The sequence below is a fragment of the Meriones unguiculatus genome, assembly GCF_030254825.1.
Source record: "Meriones unguiculatus strain TT.TT164.6M chromosome Y unlocalized genomic scaffold, Bangor_MerUng_6.1 ChrY_unordered_Scaffold_32, whole genome shotgun sequence".
Taxonomy (NCBI): Eukaryota; Metazoa; Chordata; class Mammalia; order Rodentia; family Muridae; genus Meriones; species Meriones unguiculatus.
In genome coordinates, this window is record NW_026843711.1 from 7,816,765 (window position 1) to 7,835,198 (window position 18,434).

Genomic DNA, 18,434 nt, shown 5'->3' on the forward strand with positions numbered 1-18,434 from the left:
TGGATTTCCATATATTGAACCACCCGTGCATACCTGGGATGAAGCCTACTTGGTCATAGTGGATAATATCTTTGATGTGTTCTTGGATTCGGTTTGCAAGTATTTTATTAAGTATTTTTGCATCAATGTTCATAAGGGAGATTGGCCGGAAATTCTCTTTCTTTGTTGAGTCTTTGTGAGGTTTAGGTACCAAGGTGACTGTGGCTTCATAGAATGAATTTGGTAATATTCCTTCTGTTTCTATTTTGTGGAATAGTTTGAAGAGAATTGGTGTTAGCTCTTCTTTGAAGGTCTGGTAGAATTCTGCGCTGAAGCCATCTGGTCCTGGGCTTTTTTTGGATGGGAGACTTTTGATGACCGCTTCTATTTCTTTGGGGGATATAGGTCTATTTAGTTGATTTACCTGGTCCTGGTTCAGCTTTGGTAAGTCAAATCGATCAAGAAAATTGTCCATTTCATTTAGATTTTCAAATTTTGTGGCATATAGACTTTTGAAGTAAGTCCTAATGAGTGTTTGGATTTCCTCAGTGTCTGTAGTTATATCCCCATTTTCATTTCTGATTTTGTTGATTTGGGTGGTGTCTCTCTGCCTTTTAGTTAGCCTGGCTAAGGGTTTGTCGATCTTGTTGATTTTCTCAAAGAACCAGCTCTTGGTTTCATTGATTCTTTGAATTGTTTTATTTGTTTTCAATTGATTGATTTCAGCCCTGAGTTTGATTATTTCCAGCCATCTACTCCTTCTTGGTGTGTCTGCTTCTTCTTTTTCTAGGGTTTTTAAGTGAGCCATTAGGGTGCTTGAATGAGCTGTCTCGAATTTCTTCTTGCAGGCACTTAGTGCTATGAACTTTCCTCTTAGCACTGCTTTGATTGTGTCCCACAAGTTCGGGTATGTTGTGTCTTCATTTTCCTTGATTTCTCGAAAGACTTTAATTTCTTTCTTTATTTCTTCCCTGACCCAGCTGTCATTTAGTAACAAGTTGTTCAGTTTCCATGTGTGTGTAGGCTTTTTGTTATTTCTGGTATTGTTGAGGTCCAGCTTTATTCCATGGTGATCAGACAAGATACATGGGATTATTTCAATCTTCTTGTATCTGTTGAGGCTTGCTTTGTGACCCACTATGTGGTTTATTTTGGAGAAGGTTCCATGAGGTGCTGAGAAGAAGTTAAATTCTTTTTTGTTTGGGTGTAAAGTTCTGTAAATGTCTGTTAGGTCCATTTGATTCATGACCTCTGTCAGAGACATTGATTCTTTGTTTAATTTCTGTTCGGTTGACCTGTCCTTTGTTGAGAGTGGGGTGTTGATGTCTCCCACTATTAATGTGTGTAAGTCTCCCACTATATGCGCTTTAAATTTTATCAATGTTTCTTTCACAAATGTGGGTGCCCTTGCATTTGAGGCATAGATGTTCAGGATTGTGATGTCTTCCTGGTGGAATTTTCCCTTGATGAGTATGAAGTGTCCTTCCCCATCTCTTTTGATTAATTTTGGTTGAAAGTCTATTTTATCAGATATTAGAATGGCTACTCCTGCTTGCTTCTTGGGTCCATTTGCTTGGAAAGTCATCTTCCAACCCTTTACCCTCAGGTAATGTCTATCTTTGTGTCTTAGGTGTGTTTCTTGTATGCAACAGATTGCTGGGTTTTGTTTACGTATCCATTCTGTTAATCTCTGTCTTTTTATTGGAGCGTTGAGTCCATTGATGTTGAGAGAGATTAATGACCAGTGGCTGTTAGATCTCTTGATCTTGATGTTGGCTGTGGTCATCAGGTTGTGTGCTTGGTTGCTTTTTGTTTTACTGAAGTGAGGTTATTTATTTCCTGTGTTTTCTTGAATGTAGCTAGCTTTCTTGGGTTGTATTTTCCCTTCTAGTGTCTTCTGTAATGGTGGATTTGTTTGTAGGTATTGTTGAAATTTGTTTTTGTCATTGAATATCTTGTTTTCTCCATCTATGAGGACTGAGAGTTTTGCTGGGTATAGTAGCCTGGGCTGACATCTGTGTTCTCTTAGGGTCTGCATGATATCCGTCCAGGCCCCTCTGGCTTTCATAGTCTCTGTTGAAAAGTCAGGTGTGATCCTAATGGGTTTGCCATTATATGTTACTTGGCCTTTTTCCCTTGCAGCTTTTAGTATTTTTTCTTTGTTCTGTATACTTACTGTTTTGATTATTATGTGGTGGGAGGATTTTCTTTTCTGGTCAAATTTGTTGGGTGTTCTGTAGGCCTCATGTATTCTAATTGGCCTCTCCTTTAGCTTGGGGAAATTTTCTTCAATGATTTTGTTGAAAATATTTTCTGGACCTTGGAGAAGGGAGTCTTCTGTTTCCTCTATACCTATTATTCTTAGGTTTTGTCTTTTCATATTGTCTTGCATTTCTTGGACGGTCTGTGTCAGGAATTTTTTGGATTTAACATTTTCTTTGACAGATACATCGATTTCTTCCATTGTATCTTCTACACCTGAGATTCTTTCTTCCATCTCTTGTAGTCTGTTGGTTATGCTTACCTCTGTAGTTCCTGTTTTCTTTCCTAGATTCTTCCTTTCCATTATTTCTTCCATTTGTGTTTTCTTTAATTTTTCCAATTCTATCTTCAGGTCTTGAGTTGTTTTGTTTACTTCCTTCACCTGTCTGATTGTACTTTCCTGTTTTTCTTTTAGTTCCTTCAACTCTGTTTCTATCATTTCATTCAGTGTTTTAAGCATTTCCTTTCTAAAGGCCATAAACTGTTTGGCTGTGGCTTCCTCTATTTCTTTACGGATGGCAATATTCTATTTGAGTTTATCTTCCTCTATGTCTTTACGAATCTTATTTGTTTCCTCTGTTATCATCTTCATGAGCATACTTGTTAGGTCATCTTCTTGGATTTCAGTTATGGTGGGGTGTCCAGGGCTACTTGCCCCTGGGTAACTGGGTTCTGGAGATGCCATATTGCCCTGTCTTTTGTTGCTTGAGCTTTTCCGCTGGCCTCTACCCATTGTGTTATCTTAGGTTTTTGGGGTTATTTTCTGGTGGTTCCTGGGGATCCTGTGGTGGAGAGAATCCCCTTTGCAGAAAGCTGGTTTTTGCTGAAGGATGTCTTCTCAGCTTTTTGGGTATAGTCCCTGGATGGCTGGTGTTTTTTCAGGAGTTGCTCACCTCAGGGATATAGACCTGAGTAACTGTGGTCTTTGTTAGTTGAGACTGTTCTCCTCTCACCCAGGGAAGTCCTGAGGGCAGCTGCCCTGTTTTTGGGTTTCTTGTTGTAAATTTAATCATCAGCTGCTGTGACCCAGTTGGACATCAGGCGCACCTCAACTGTTTGTGCTTGTGTCTGGAGCACAGCTGAGTGCTGGCGCCTCGGCCCCACTAGACTGCTAGACTTTTTCTAGGGAAGGATTGGGTGATTTAGATCAGTACAGTTTCCTTCCTTCCCTGTGGATTCTCTGGAGACACGGACTCCTAGTGTCTTTTTTTCAATGGTGCACACTGTTCAGTGTCCGCCAGCTGGCTGGCCACAGAAATTGCCTGTGCCTGGAGCACAGCTGTGTGATGGCGCCTCAGTCTCTGCCAGCTGTCTGGTGCGCAGAAACTGCCTGTGTCTTCCTTTGTGGCTTTTGGGAGCCTGAGTGGCTCCCTAAGCTGGGTAATTTTCTGGGGACCTTTTCAGGTTGGGGGTGAGCTGAGTGCTCTGAGATCAGACCCGCCGTTTCTATCTCCAGTGGCGAATCAGGAGCGCAGGCAGGCAGGGCTCTGTCCCGGAACCTGGGTCCCTGGCTCTGGCTCAGGGCTGGCTCCTGGGGTGCCCGTGGAACCCGCCCGAGTCTTTTCCAGGGGATGTCTGGGTGACCTAAGGCCGGTCCCAATCATTTCCTGTACCCTGGGGTTATCTCTCGACTGAAAATTCCAGTCTCTGATAGTGTGGTGCCCATGACTCAGTCTGGGACCGTGACCAGAGACACTGGCTTGTGGCTCTGGGCTGGGGCTGGGGCTGTCGGCAGGCAGCCAAGTGTCTGGCGGAACCGGGATCTCTTCCGCGGTTTAGCCGGGTGAGTTAAAAGCTGATTGAATCCCCCACTGTGGGGTATCCTCTCACCTGGGAAACACAATGACTGTGTTTTATGGCCGAGAGTTCTGATTGCTGGTCACTGTGCTGATTCTGCTGTGCTGCTGCTCAGAATGAGAGTCCTCCCGCCTCCACCATCTTGCCCATCCTCCAAGATTTTCGGATTTTTCTTTCTTTCTTTTTTTTTTTTTTTTTTTTTTTTTTCAGAGACAGGGCTTCTCTGTATAGCCTTTGCTAGTTCTGGAACACACTTCAAGACCAGGCTGGCCTTCCACTCAGAGATCCACTTCTGACTCCAGAGTCCTGGCATTACAAGCCTGTGCCACCATAGCTCAACTGCTATATGGATTTTTTTTTAAACTGTAACATCAGCATGTAGTTTCTGTACCATGCATTCTGGCAGTTTGGAATCTGTTTTGACTCTTGGTAAACTGGTCAGTTCTGAGAACTTTGTCTCTCTTTTTTGTTGTTACTGTTGTTATCTTTCTTCAGAGTGTCTGCTGTGAATTAAAATTGGCTTTACCACTGCCAAAAAATAAAAATAAAGTTTGTTGTGGAACACAGTCTCAGAAATTTATTTTACATGGTGTCTGAGGTCAATTTTGTATTACAAAGGCAGAGTCGAATAGTGATAGAGATCAGTGGACCTGGAAATTTAATATTTGCTTTCTGGTTTCTGTACATATTTTTTTCCTAGCACCTAGATTAGAGGAAGGCAAAAACATTTCTGAGCTTATGGAAACTTTCTCCCCTCGATCACTTTCTCATCCTTACTAGCCTCATACTTACATTATTATTCTATCTTTTAAATATTTTACTTATTGAACTTCACCCTGTACTCAGATGTTCCATATAATCTCTCCCAATATCTCTTACCTCACAACAGCTCCATTTGTTCCTGATACTTCTGTAAGTGACCTTGTTGATGCTGTGAAGAAAGTGGCTAAAGGAGACCTTTATCCCTTTCAATCAAGGCTGGATATACTTTTTTACAATAGTCCTCTATTTTCTCTTGATCCCTTCTCTTGATGATCTGTAGTCCCCTGCTGCTACTTCTAGTTCATTTTGTTGCAACAACCCTGGCAATGGGACTAGTTATGGTCATCCTAAATGAACTCTATGCCCACTTTCTCTAACTGACCCAGTTTTTTTTTTTTTTTTTTTTTTTTTTTTTTTTTCTATATATATCTCAACCTTCCCAGAAAAACAACATGGATTTATGCTATTACCAAATGATCTTGTAACTCTCTATTTTCCAAGTCCCTTCAAGAGTGCAGACAGCAGTCATGGGTGGCGGCACATACCTTATTCCCAGTACTCAGGAGGTATGGCCAGCCTAGTTTACAAAGTGAGTTCCAGGACATCCCATGTCTGTTACACAGAAAAACACTTTCTTGTGAAGGCTTAGAGGAGGGAAGAAGACAGACAGCAATTGCATGATTGAATGCAGCCCATCAATTCAAGACTCTTCCATTGCCCTATGACCTTTTAATTGGACCCAGAATTTCTCCCATTACAAAGACTCTCATCAGCTAAAAAACAGCTACAGTGTCCCTACCCTACATTCTTATATCCTCTCAGAGTGAGGAAAGATGTTTTCCTGCTAAACGATTACACTTCCCTCTTTCCCCTGTGGCCAGACCAAGTAGCTGGAGAAGCAAGGGACTATGATAGTTTCCATCCACATAAAGGTCCTCATTTGCTCATATGTACCATTTGGGCATCTGTAGAAGTGGCTGATAAGGTGGCCCTGTGTCATGAATAAATCTTGTCCTAACTGTGGTAGCTATTTTATCTCAACTTGACAAGCTAAAGTCATGTGAGGAGATGCCTCCTCTCAATTAAGGAAATGCCTCCATAAGATCAGGGTGTAGTACTGCCTTTGGGGCATTTTCTAATTTAGTGATGGATGGGGCAGAGCTCAGTCCATGTGTGTTTGTGCCATCTCTGGGCTGGTGGCTCTTGGTTATATATGGTATCAGACTGAGGAAGCCATATGAAGCAAGACAGAAAGCAGCAACCCTCCATGGCCTCTTCATCAGCTCCTGTGTTTGTTCAGGTTCTCACTCTCTTTCATAGTTCCTGTTATGGCTTCCTTTGATTAGATGAACAGGGATATTGAAGCTTATGCCAAATAAGCCTTTTCCTCCCTAAGTGGCTCTTTGATTATGGTGTTTCATCATAGTAATAGAAATTGTAGTTATGATACAACCTAAAAGCTAGACCTACAAGTTCCTTAACAGTAAAACATAGGTGAAAGTGGGTGGGTTGGGAAACTTCAGGTTTCATAGGCATCACAGATAGGAGAGCTGTGAGAAGATGGTCTGCTAGAACTTGAAGGCTTAATATTCATGTCACAACAAAATACACATTTATGTAGGCCTGTAGTTTGAAAAAGCTACCTCTACTTTTCAATTTTTAACTCCTGATGGGTACAAAGCAAGCCAAGTACTGTGGGCTGGACTTTACTTCCACTCACCCTTTGACCAAGTGCCTTTATGCAGCACACAGCCCACATACCTCTACATAATGATCCTAACCATGGAGGCATGATGCCAGTTGACATAAGATTTCATGAGGGAACAGTACAGTCCAGGGGCTAAGAAAATAACAATCATGAACTTAGTCCACTGACTTATTTTTGAGTGTTGCCTCATGTGTGACAGGAGGATGATATAGCCCTCACTCACATTTTAGCATTATAAGAAACACAGGTACACCAGGTGAGGGTGTGATATGTGGAATCTAATGGATGTTCAGAAGTTAAAATTATCATACCTAGGGCAAGAAGTTTGTTCTGAAACCTCCAGGACAGAGTCACAAAACGATAACAGGAAATAGGCATCATGTATAACATGGATAGTGGCCAATGCCAAGTACATTCTAAACAGAATATTCCATGGGATTTCAAAGCAAGAAAGGAATCAAGCCAGCATTTATTGAAGGCCCTTTACTGGCAAGCCTTGAAGTAGAGGGTGTTATTTAATCTACACAAAGAAAGATAAATGAAGCTTGGAGGGTTTAGATGACTTCCACGAGATTATTCAGCTAGTGAAGAACTCAGACTCTATCATTTTAAAAAGCTTTGTAGACATGGACTGTGTGGGAAGGACACTGAAGTGGTGGGACTTACTATTCCATGGTGATAAGCTCAGAGTAAGGGGTGGGTTGAGGTGCCATCTTACTAAGGAAGCCCTGTCTATCCAAAGTATGTAAGAAGGGAGAAGATGTGAGTGTGTATATTTTGTGTTCACTGAGCCTGGAGTTCAGTATTTCATCTAGACTGGGTGGCTAAAGATCATTTTGTTTCTTCTCCCCTGTGCTGGGGTTACAGATCCAGGAAACTGTAACCAGCTTTTTATGTGGACACCAACAGTCTGAATTCAGCTCTGAATTCAGTCTGAATTCAGTGTGACAAGAAATTTATCTACTGAGCCATTTCCACAGTCCAATTTTATGTGCTTTTAATCATATTTTATAGGCAGTTTAGTACTCTGGAAAGCAAGACTAGAGAGAAAACTGTGGTAAGCAGTGTCACTTGGAAACATATGGAATCATAATTTCCCATAAAAGCTAAATCTGTTGCTTAACACTGCTGTGAGAAAAGTGTCTGGATAATGCAGGTGTTTTGGAAGGACTTTCAAGATCATGGAGATCTCCAAACATCCACTCTTTTGAACAGAAATTGTCCAGTTACAGTTTTTAAAAATTGAGGATATAAATGCCAAATGAAAACAATTTATTGAAAATACAAGGTAATAATTCTCTCTCTAGACTTACACCTCCTGAATGTTTCCTGTGTGGTGGAAATTTCTTCTAAAGCAAAGATCCTAACATAGTAACTGGAACTCACGAGTTAGCTGACAACCCATTTTCCACGTTTTTCTTCTTTTTCATGCCTATGAGTATTTTTGAATTGGGATGTAGGTTGAAAAGTGAAAATCTTCAGGATGTTTTCCTAGTTTTCTTTCCATTAGATTCTTCTATTCCTATTCTTTAATAGGACACCTTATCACAGGGAGGGGAGTGAATAATGATAACCAATGTCTTTCTCCCTTATTCTTGATTTTAGACTTGTGCCTCTTAAGATGTTTCCTTGTACAAGAGAGAGAATATGCAGGAGGCAACATGAAACAGAGGCCCTGCTGCCAGAGAGGTGGGGTGAATTAGAGATCAGTATCTGATTGAACAGAGAGGGCATCATGAGATTCTAGGAAAGATAGTGAAGCACAGTGAGCCTCATTTGATATTAAGGATAAGCATTATGTGTTTGACCAAAATGCACTCTAAAGGAAGACATCACAGAGGGGAAGCAACTCAGCCAGATGGGAGGGGGCATCTTTACCTTGCTGATGATGTGTATCACTCCATTTGTTGCTGCATTGTCTCAGTCCACAATGGATGCCCCCCAACTGTGATATTTTGCAAGTGCAAACTCAATGGGAATGTGAGTGCACTTGATTTTGTATTACCTCTGGATTTTCTGCCTTTTGAGCATCAGTATCCATGTAGTTTTGGCCCATTGAATACTTTAAATTGTGACCCATTAGATATCACAAATCGATAGACAATCATATTCTCCATGAGTGGTATTCTCTGAATGTCAGGCTTTTCCACACTTGCAGAGAAATTTTCATTCAAAACATGACTTCTCTGGCAAGAGATCACATCCAAACACCACCTAGGCTGAAATACAAACAGCATCTTTAATCCAGGAGACACAGGCAAGCAGATCTTAGTTGAAGGCCAAGTAGCAAATAAAGAAAAGCTTAGGTCCAGGTGTGGTGATACATTCATTGTTTAATCCCAAACAATGAAAGGAATGGTAGTTTGTAGAATAAAGCACCCCCTTTTGAAAATGATGTCTAATTGAGTGACAGAAACATTGATGATTTGAGAAAGATTTGACAGAGCATGATATACCCAACTCTCATGAGAAGAGAGGAAATGTAAGATCCTTAGAGAAAAGAGAGAGAGAGAGAGAAATAGAAGAGAGAGGAGAGAGAGAGAGATGAAGGGAGACAGTTTTCCTGGGACAGTGATAGTTAGGTTTCAGAGAGAGAACAAGCTAGACTGAAGTGAAGATGGAATGAGCCAGATAATGAGAAGATTAAGTAGATTGCTATAGTTAGTTTGAGGTCAAGCAGAGCAATTCAGGGGCTGAGAGAGAAGGCAGATTGAATCAGTCTTCTGGGAGAGGAGTTTGGGCCAGAACAGTTGAGTTGAACCACCAAGCCCAGAGATCAGAAAGAACAAGAACGGGGGAGCTTATTAATCAGTAAGTCTGTCTAGGTTAGCAGAAGGAGGCAATGAGCCTTCTCATCAACAACTGAAACAATTGAATAAATTTTCTGTTTACACAGTCTCTTTGTGTTTATTAAAAAGAAATGTTGAGGGAAATCACACAAAGCACTATTCAGAGGAGATTCCTTTAGATCAGTAAAAGGGAAATCATATAATAAGCCAAGGAGGCAGCCTGGAATATCTCTGTCTTTCACTACCCTCCCAGGGAATCAATTCTTGCCAATACCTATCTTGGCCTGCCAGAGGCCTTCAGCACTATGAGAATATCAACTCTTTTTAGAGCCCTTTTATTTGTGGTACCTTTTACAGAGATCTTGGAAACTAATAGAGACGGTGACTATCTACTGTTCAAGAGAAACAGAGCACCATTTTTCTTTTTTTTTTTTTTTTTTTTTTTTGATTTCCTTTTTTGATTTCCTTTTTTTCCTTACTGGGACCTCTGTTTGCAATTTCTTTGTGAATTTACAGAGGAAGGACATTTGCTGAAAGGTGCATGAGTTCCATGTACAAAGGCTGTGGTATCACATGTCATCTGTCACATCTTCTTTTGTTAAAATGGGATATTTTTATTGTATTAGACACAGGAATGAACTTGAGAAACACTTCTGATTGATGGTTATCTTCCGTAGGCCAGGATGTTGATAGATTTATTTTGGGACTTGTACAACTTGTAGCATGCCAGGGTAGATCTTAATGTTTTGAAGAAAATTGAAGGTTTGAAATGCCAATGAATTTACAAAGCACATTATATGAGTACACAAAGTCATGCTGTAAATTAAGAAAATTAATAAGGATAATTACCTCTTGTGAGCAGTGTGGTGTTTCACTGCAATTTTATACACTATGCAGTGGTCTAATTAGGAAACTTAGGCTCTCTGTCAAGCTCATCCTTTATTTCTTCATGGGATGACAATGTTCAAATCCTCTGTTCCAGCTATTTGTTTGATTTACATGGGAGCTCTAGAGATTACATGTGGGACTCCACACAAATGCTCTCAGAGATCCACTTGCCTGGTTTTCTCTGGGGCTGAGGTTAAAATCTTTTTTCACAGTGCCATAATGTACTCCAAATTTGTATTTAAACAATTCAGAAAATAACATGAGCGTCCCTGGAATTTCAAAAGATTTGTAAGATATCCATGAAAGCACATGTAGGCTATCACATGTCCCTGCTGTGTAGGCTCAGCTCACTAGATTCTTTTCCCAGTGCTCATAGACTGACAGGGAAGTTGGGATGCTCTGAGCCATTGCTGCCTAAGGTGTCATTGTGACAGTAGTTGCTTGCTAGAACCCTCACATATTTGTACCTTGTCAACTCATGGAAAGACTTTAACACCCAACCAATCATAGGCATGAAGCCAGACTTAACACTTGAAGTGGCATGGGAGTCCTTGACAGACTGTAGGAAACTGGAAAGTGACAACCAGGTTCTCTGGAGCTCTATACTTCTGTGGACATTGCCCTTGCTCTATCACCAAGATACCTGTGTCTGCAGAGTTGGCTTGTAGTTTAGCTAACTTACGTGTCATCCTTTTAGTGATGATGGAACCAGTGGGAAGTTTGTGTCAGTAGACACCAGAATGAAGTGTGTGGAATTGAATATGTTCACCCTTTCCAGGTCATGTCAGGAGGAGCTTGCTGGTCTGCATTTTGTATTACTTCTTCAGAGAGCTAATCCTTTTCTTTTTCCTTTTTTCTTGTTCTTTTTCATATAATATATATTTTAAAGATTGCTTTATTTTATGCATATGAGTGATTTGCTTTCAGGCCCACCAGAGAGGGAGTTAGATAGCACTACAGGCAGCTGGGAGCCACCAGGTGGTTGATGGTAATTGAACTCTGGAAGAGCAGCCAGTTCTCTTAACTACTGAGCCTTCTCTACAGCCACATACAATATATTTTGTTCATGTTTTCCTGTTCCCTTAACTACACCCAGATCCTCCCTCCTTTCTTCCCCATATAACATTATGTTCTTTCTCTCTTAATTACACAGAAATCCACAAATGTAAATCCAAACAAACAAAAACGCAGTAAGACAAAATTAATAAAATAAAATAAAAAGCAAAAAAAAAAAAAAAACAACCACAAAACCTGAAATACAACCATGGGATTCGTTTTGTCCTGACCATAAACTCCCAGTCATGAGTCCAGTCCTGGAGTATGGTTAATATACACAGTGACACTCCATTGGATAAAAGTGATTTTCCCTTTGTAAAAGCAAGTCACAATGAATTCTATACTCGCCATGGATCAAGCCCCAAGGCACATGCACAAGGGAATAGGAAGAAGTACCTTAAATCTCAGGAATATCAGTTCCTGGGCTGGAGCCCTGAGATTCACCGAAGGTAGAAAGCTAGCTGAGCACCCTCCCTTTTAAGCCCTCTAACTGTGGGCAATGTGAGCATCTACTTTCTGCTTTTGCCATGGTAACTTTCCCTTGATTTGAGACTGTTTCCTCAAACTCTGAGCCAGAGTAAACCCTTAAGTTGCTTTTGTCAGACACTTGCCTAATTTCCTGGGCAGAAAATTAATGAATATATTGCTGTAGCCTAGTTGTTTTTTGTTGTTGTTGTCATTGTTTTCCTCTCTATTTCTCCTCTTTAAAATGTGTATATGTGTGATCATTGTTGTAACTGGGTGATGTTCACACAGGCATCTATTCTCTCTGTGTAAATAAATGGAAATTTGCATCACAACACTTCAGAAAGCTACCACTCCCCAAAGAGCCAGTTGACAGTGCTCTTAGCCCATCTGCCTTGTCCAGTTGAAGGAAGTTTCCCAGCAATGATGTTGCTAGCATATGCAAGGATGACAAGGTCTGCAGATCCACCACTGTGTAAGTGCCTGGGACTGTGTGGTATCTAAAGCGCCTAGTTATAGGGCTCACAATAAAAAATAAATCCATGCACCAGGGATAAATGCAACAGAAGCTGAAAAGCAGCAATCCAAGTAATCCAATTAAAAAATGGGGAACAGAGCTAAACAGAAAATTCTTGACAGAGGAATATCGAATGGCAGAAAAACACTTAAAGAAATGCTCATCCTCATTAGCCATCAGAGAAATGCAAATCAAAACGACCCTGAGATATCACCTTACACCCATCAGAATGGCCAAGATGAAAAACTCAAGCGATAACACATGCTGGAGAGGTTGTGGAGAAAGGGGAACCCTCCTCCACTGCTGGTGGGAATGTAAACTGGTACAACCACTCTGGAAAGCTATGTGACCCTTTCTAAGACAACTAGGAATAGTGCTTCCTCCAGACCCAGATATACCACTGCTAGGTATATACCCAAAGTTTGTTCAAGTACACAAAAAGGACACTTGCTCAACAATGTTTATAGCAGCTCTATTTGTAATAGCCAGAACCTGGAAACAACCCAGATGTCCATCAGCGGTGGAATGGGTATAGAAATTGTGGTATTTTTATACAATGGAATACTTCTCAGCAATCAAAAAGGAGGAAATCATGAAATTTGCAGGCAAATGGTGGGATCTAGAAAAGATCATTCTGAGTGAAATATCCCAGAAGGAGAAAGACAAACATGGGATATACTCACTTATATAGACCTATAAGATATGATAAACATAATGAAATCTATACACCTAAAAAAGATAATCAATTGAGCGGACATGGGGCAAGATGATCAATCCTCATTTAGAAGGACAGATGGGATGTGCATTGAATGTATGACAGGAGTCTACTGAGCGCATCTGAAAGACTCTAACTAGTAGTGTTTTCAAAGCAAAGACTCATGACCAAACCTTTGGCAGAGAACAGGGAATCATAAGAAAGAAGGGGAGTTAGTCTGATGGGGAAAGGATAGGAGCTCCACAAGGACCAAATATATCTGGGCACAGGGTCTTTTCTGAGATTGACATTCAACCAAGGACCATGTATGGATATAACCTAGAACCTCCACTCAGATGTAGCCTGTGGTAGCTCAGTAACCAATTGGTTTCCCAAAGTGAGGGGAACAGGGACTATTTCTAACAGGAACTCAATGACTGGCTCTTTGGTCTTCCCACCCCAGAAGGGACGAGCAGTCCTGTTAGGCCACAGAGGAGGGCTTTGCAGCCAGTCCTGAAGATACCTGATAAAACAGGATCAGATGAATGGGGAGGAGGTCCCCCCTATCAGTGGACTTGGAAAGGGGCATGGTGGAGATGAAGGAGGGAGGGAGGGGCAGGGAGGGAATGAGGGATCGGGACATGGCTGGTATACAGAGTTAATAAAATGTAACTGATAAAAAAAAATAAAAAATAAAAAAAAATAAATCCATGCACCAGGGATAAATGCAACAGAAAAATCAATTCTGAAGTAAAATTATGACATTCAAATTTCATGTTCTCCTGTATGCAAACTTCACACTCACTTTTGCAGTGATGAGCCTTAGCTCGAATTATTCTTTAACCACTTGTGCCTCACTTTTCACATCTGTCAAAAGTGTAACAACCTATGCTCAGGATGCAAGGCTAAGCACTGCACTCAGGGACAGATGCTTTTGACCCAGAGAAGTGCATGTCTGATTGCATACCGGTTGATGCCCCAGGTCCCGGGTATAAGAAAAAGTTTTCAGACGGGGCTGATGCTCTTTGTGTGGATGACACCTAAATGAACATCTGTACAAAGTCCCAATTTATTTCTTATATCAGAGATCACACCTCTATTCTTGCCTGATGCATCTAAAACAAAAGGGGGGAAGTGTAGAGAGCTGCATAATGCCCAGCCTTAAAGATGGAGCTGGTTTCTGACTTCAACTTTCCTGATGGTGAGTGCTCTTTGTCACAAACAACTCGATATTTGGCTAAGGCTGAGGATCTGGCTTGCTTCCATGTATTTGGACCTATCTGCATTGCCCAAGAGGCATGCTGGGGTTGGCTACCCAGAGGCTATTTTAAGCTATGGGCTGGCTTTTCTCAGGGTCAGAATATTTTTCAGGGTTCCTGAATAAACTGCATCAAGAAGAACAAAAAAAAAAAAAAAAAAAAGAAGAAAAAGAAAAGTGTAACAACCATCTCAAAGGTGTTCGTTGGGTTAACTTAGCTTTATAGAAAGCCCATTGCTTGGTTTACTAGTGGTTCTTCAAATGTGGGTTGTGAACCCTTTGGGGGTCCCATCTCAGATACCCTGCCTATCAGATTTACATGGCAATTCATAAAACTTGGAAATTTACAGTTATAACATGGCTATGAAAATAATTTTATGGTTCAGGTCACCACAACATGAGAAACTATATTAAAGGGGTGCTACATTTGGAAGGTTGAGAACCACTGGTTGAGAGTCAGCTGTTAACAGATAAATTGTCCTGACTCAAGGAAGGGTTGCTTGTGCCATCCTGGTGAAAAATCTTGTCCCTTTTCTGCATCAGATTAAGGAATGTTCACCATGACAATAGGCATATAGCATGGAAGATAAGATAAATGACACCCACCTCATCAGGGCTGGATTATTGTTCTGTGACAAACAGAAGGTTTTCTCTTTCTGGTCCATGTCCTCAATGGCTTGCTGGGTTGGCACAAGGACAGGGAGATTTGAGGTGGTAGTCAGCATGGACTTCAGGGAAATATTCTGAGTCACAGGAGGAGAGAAAGTGGCCTGATTACTGTTAGCTACTTGCTGGACAGACATATATGATATCATAGATGATGGCATCCCATGTGATGTAACTCCAGGCACACTGGGAAGATCCTAGGCTTTCCTTCCCCACTCCACCCAGACCTTGGCTTGATGACTCACTTTCTCTTTTGAGACTCAATCTTTATTTCCTCTTTAGTGTGTGGATCTTTATGACAGTGAAGATTATCCTGATTGGGTCATAGTTGTAAATTATCTGTAAAAAGGCAGATAAAGAGTCTTGTGTGTGTGCATATATGTTTGTGAGTGCAAATGTGTACAAAGGACTATGTGACTTCTACAATGTCTTTAGAGAAGGTTGAATAGAATGAAGCCTGTCTCAAACTCAACAATGTCTCATTCATGCCCAGAAAGGTTATTGTTATGTTCAACAATTGGATAGAAAAATATTCAACCCAAAATAAATAAAAAACAACCCAAATACAACTTACTGAAGCCAGATATGTTGGCCTGTACCTGTCTTCCCATCACTCAGGGAGTCAGAGGCAGGTGTTTCTCTTTTAATTATGAACCAGACTGATCTACAAATTGAGTTCAGGACAGCCTAGGCCACACAAAAATTCTCTGCCTCAAAATAAAACAAAAGAACAACGACAAAACCCAACAAAGAACTTACAGAATTCCGGTCAATATTCTCCTTGGAATGATTTTCAGCTTTGAACACAAAACCATTTAAAGCAGAATTGTGGGGAAATGTGCCCTATCAAACCTGCTACTGGGCTGGCATTGCAAGGGGTGAGAATTGGGCATAGCCACAGGGAAGCCAGCATGCCCAGAGAGGAAGGAGTTCCCTGCCTTGCTTTATGGAGAGGGTTGTACTGAGCCTCCACTGTAGAAACAAGTGGTTCTTCAGAATACAGGAAGCTGTTCTCTGAGTGACTGCTGCCTGAGGAAGACCTATTTTGGCCCATACTTACATAGAAGGACAATCTGTTATGATGTCTGGCTAGGACAGACATACCAATCCATTCAGCCCAAGAGATCTAGACAATTGGGCAGGGTGAGACTGGATTCTTTTAACTTTGCTTTTGATACAGTGTTTCTGAGTGTAACAGCCCTGGCTATCCTGGATTCTCTCTTTAGAACAGGCTGGCCTTGAACTCATAGAGAACCACCTGCCTCAGACTCCAGAGGGCTAGGATCAAAGGCATGTGACCAAAAACTGCTTGAGATGAATTTTTTTTTTATGTGATCCTCCGAGGTGTTGGAAAGTAAGCTCTACAAATATTTTAGGCAGAGAGCTAAACATATATGCAGTTCCCACGTGACAACTGTAAGTCCAAATTGTAGTGAATTAGAGGTAAGTAACATTAAACTTTCTGAGAAAGCTATGTGATTTATTTAAAATCCATGTGGTGGATAGTGCTATTCTTTTTTTATGTATTTTTTTTATTTTTCATCAATTACACTTTATTTATTCTGCATCCCAATATAAGCCCCTCCCTCCTCCCCTCCCAATACCACCTTCCCTCCTCCCCTCCCAATACCACCTTCCCTCCTCCCTCTACATGCATGCCACTCCCCAAGTCCACTGATATAGGAGGTTCTCCTCTGCTTTCTGATCTTAGTCTATCAGTTCATATCAAAAGTGACTGCATTGTCCTCTACTATGGCCTGGTAAGGCTGCTCCCCACCAGGAGGAGGTGATCAAAGAGTAGGCCAATCAGATTATGTAGAAGGCAGTCCCTCTTCACATTACTATGTAACCCAATTGAACTCTGAACTGCCCTGGGCTACATCTGTACAGCGTTCTGAGTTATCTCTATGAATAGTCCTTGCTTGGAGTATGAGTCTCTGGGAAATTCCCTGTGTTCAAATGCTATTCTTCTTTATTTGAATTTCTTGGAAATCAACTACCTGGCCTTTACCTGCAGTTTCCAGCTTGGCTATTCATATTAACACTGGTGACCAGACCAAGCCCCACTGACTTTTAAATCAGGGTCTCCAGGAGTGAGATAGATTGTAAAGAGCAGAAAAAGAGGAGAAGCATCTCCGCAGATTCCTCCCAACTCCACCCCCAAGATACATTGCCAGTTTTCTATTGAACAAACTCCTTCTCTATAAAATAATTTATGTTGTCAGGGCTAGCATGCTAAGGCTGGGACTCACATTTATCCACTGGTAAAATACAGGTGCTTCTGAGAGAAATGACAATTGTTTATTAATTCATTCCAAGGAGGGTGGGAGAGCAGAAAGAGAACATAGAAACATTATCTCAGTCTCTCTCTGGATAGCCAACACCTCCCCACTTGGCCTGTGCTGTCTACACAGCAGGCCTCCCCAGGCTGATGTGAACCAGTGCCCCACCTATGTGAGCCTATAATCAAAAACTGCAGGTGGCCTCCACAGTCAGGGGCGTGACTCTCCTCTGGAGCAGAGGTCCTCAACGTTCCTAGTGCCATGACACTTTAATACAGATCCTCAAGTTGTGGTGTACACCCCACAACAAAAATTATTTTCTTTGCTACTCCCTAAGTGTAATTTTCCAATGGCAAATACCTGTGCTTTTTGATGGTCTTAGGAGAGTCCCATGCAAGGGTCATTCTACCTCAAAGGGGTTGAGACCCACAGGTTGAGAACTGCTCCTTTACAGGTAGGCATGTGCAACCTATTGCTACTACAAATCCATGTTGTTGTCTACAAAGTTGACACTTGGAAACCATAGAACAAAGAACGATTACAAAGAAAAATGCAAGAGCAGGCTTGATAATGTTTTAAATAAAACAATTTTGGACCATAGTAATCTTGGGGTGTACAGACCTATGGGTTACAGTTAAGATATGCTTGTCTGATTGAGGTGAGGTCTAGCTTACTAGACACCTAGGCCTTAAGGAGGGTCCTAAAGAAAACAGCCCCCAGTCAGAACCCATGTAGAAGAAGCCCCACACTGGGGCTTTTGGCTAACATGTCTGGACTTATACTGTGGTTTTGCCACAGCCTACAAAAAACATCTTTGGATAGAAATGAGTAAGCATAGGGTGAATTTTCATCAGGGATGGACAGAGAAAGTTAGTTTGTTTATATGGGAAGACAGGAACATGGGAGTTGGAGGTGCTGGAGGTTTTGGGGTCAAAAACTACTGTTGGAAGAGTCCAAGCTCCAGGGTGGGGTCAGGTACAATTGAGTGCCAATGAGACGTAAACTATGGGACCTCTAGGCACATAGCAGGGGTGTGTGTTGGGTCTTCTGGTGTTGGCTTCACAGCATCCTGGGGATAAGCAGTGGAGTGGCTTTTGTTTGCCAGGCTTAGGATCCTAGGCAATTTCTAGAGTTAAAGTTATGTAGGAGAAGAGGCACAAAAATGGACTGTGTTAAAAAGAAAAAAAAAAAGGTGAGGAAAGAAATAATCACAGTGTCAGGTCTCAAACACTGGACAAACTGCTAAGTGTTGTACTTGTTATTACATCAAAGCTGTGGCTGGCTAGCCAAGTGCTGCAAGCATCTTTCCAT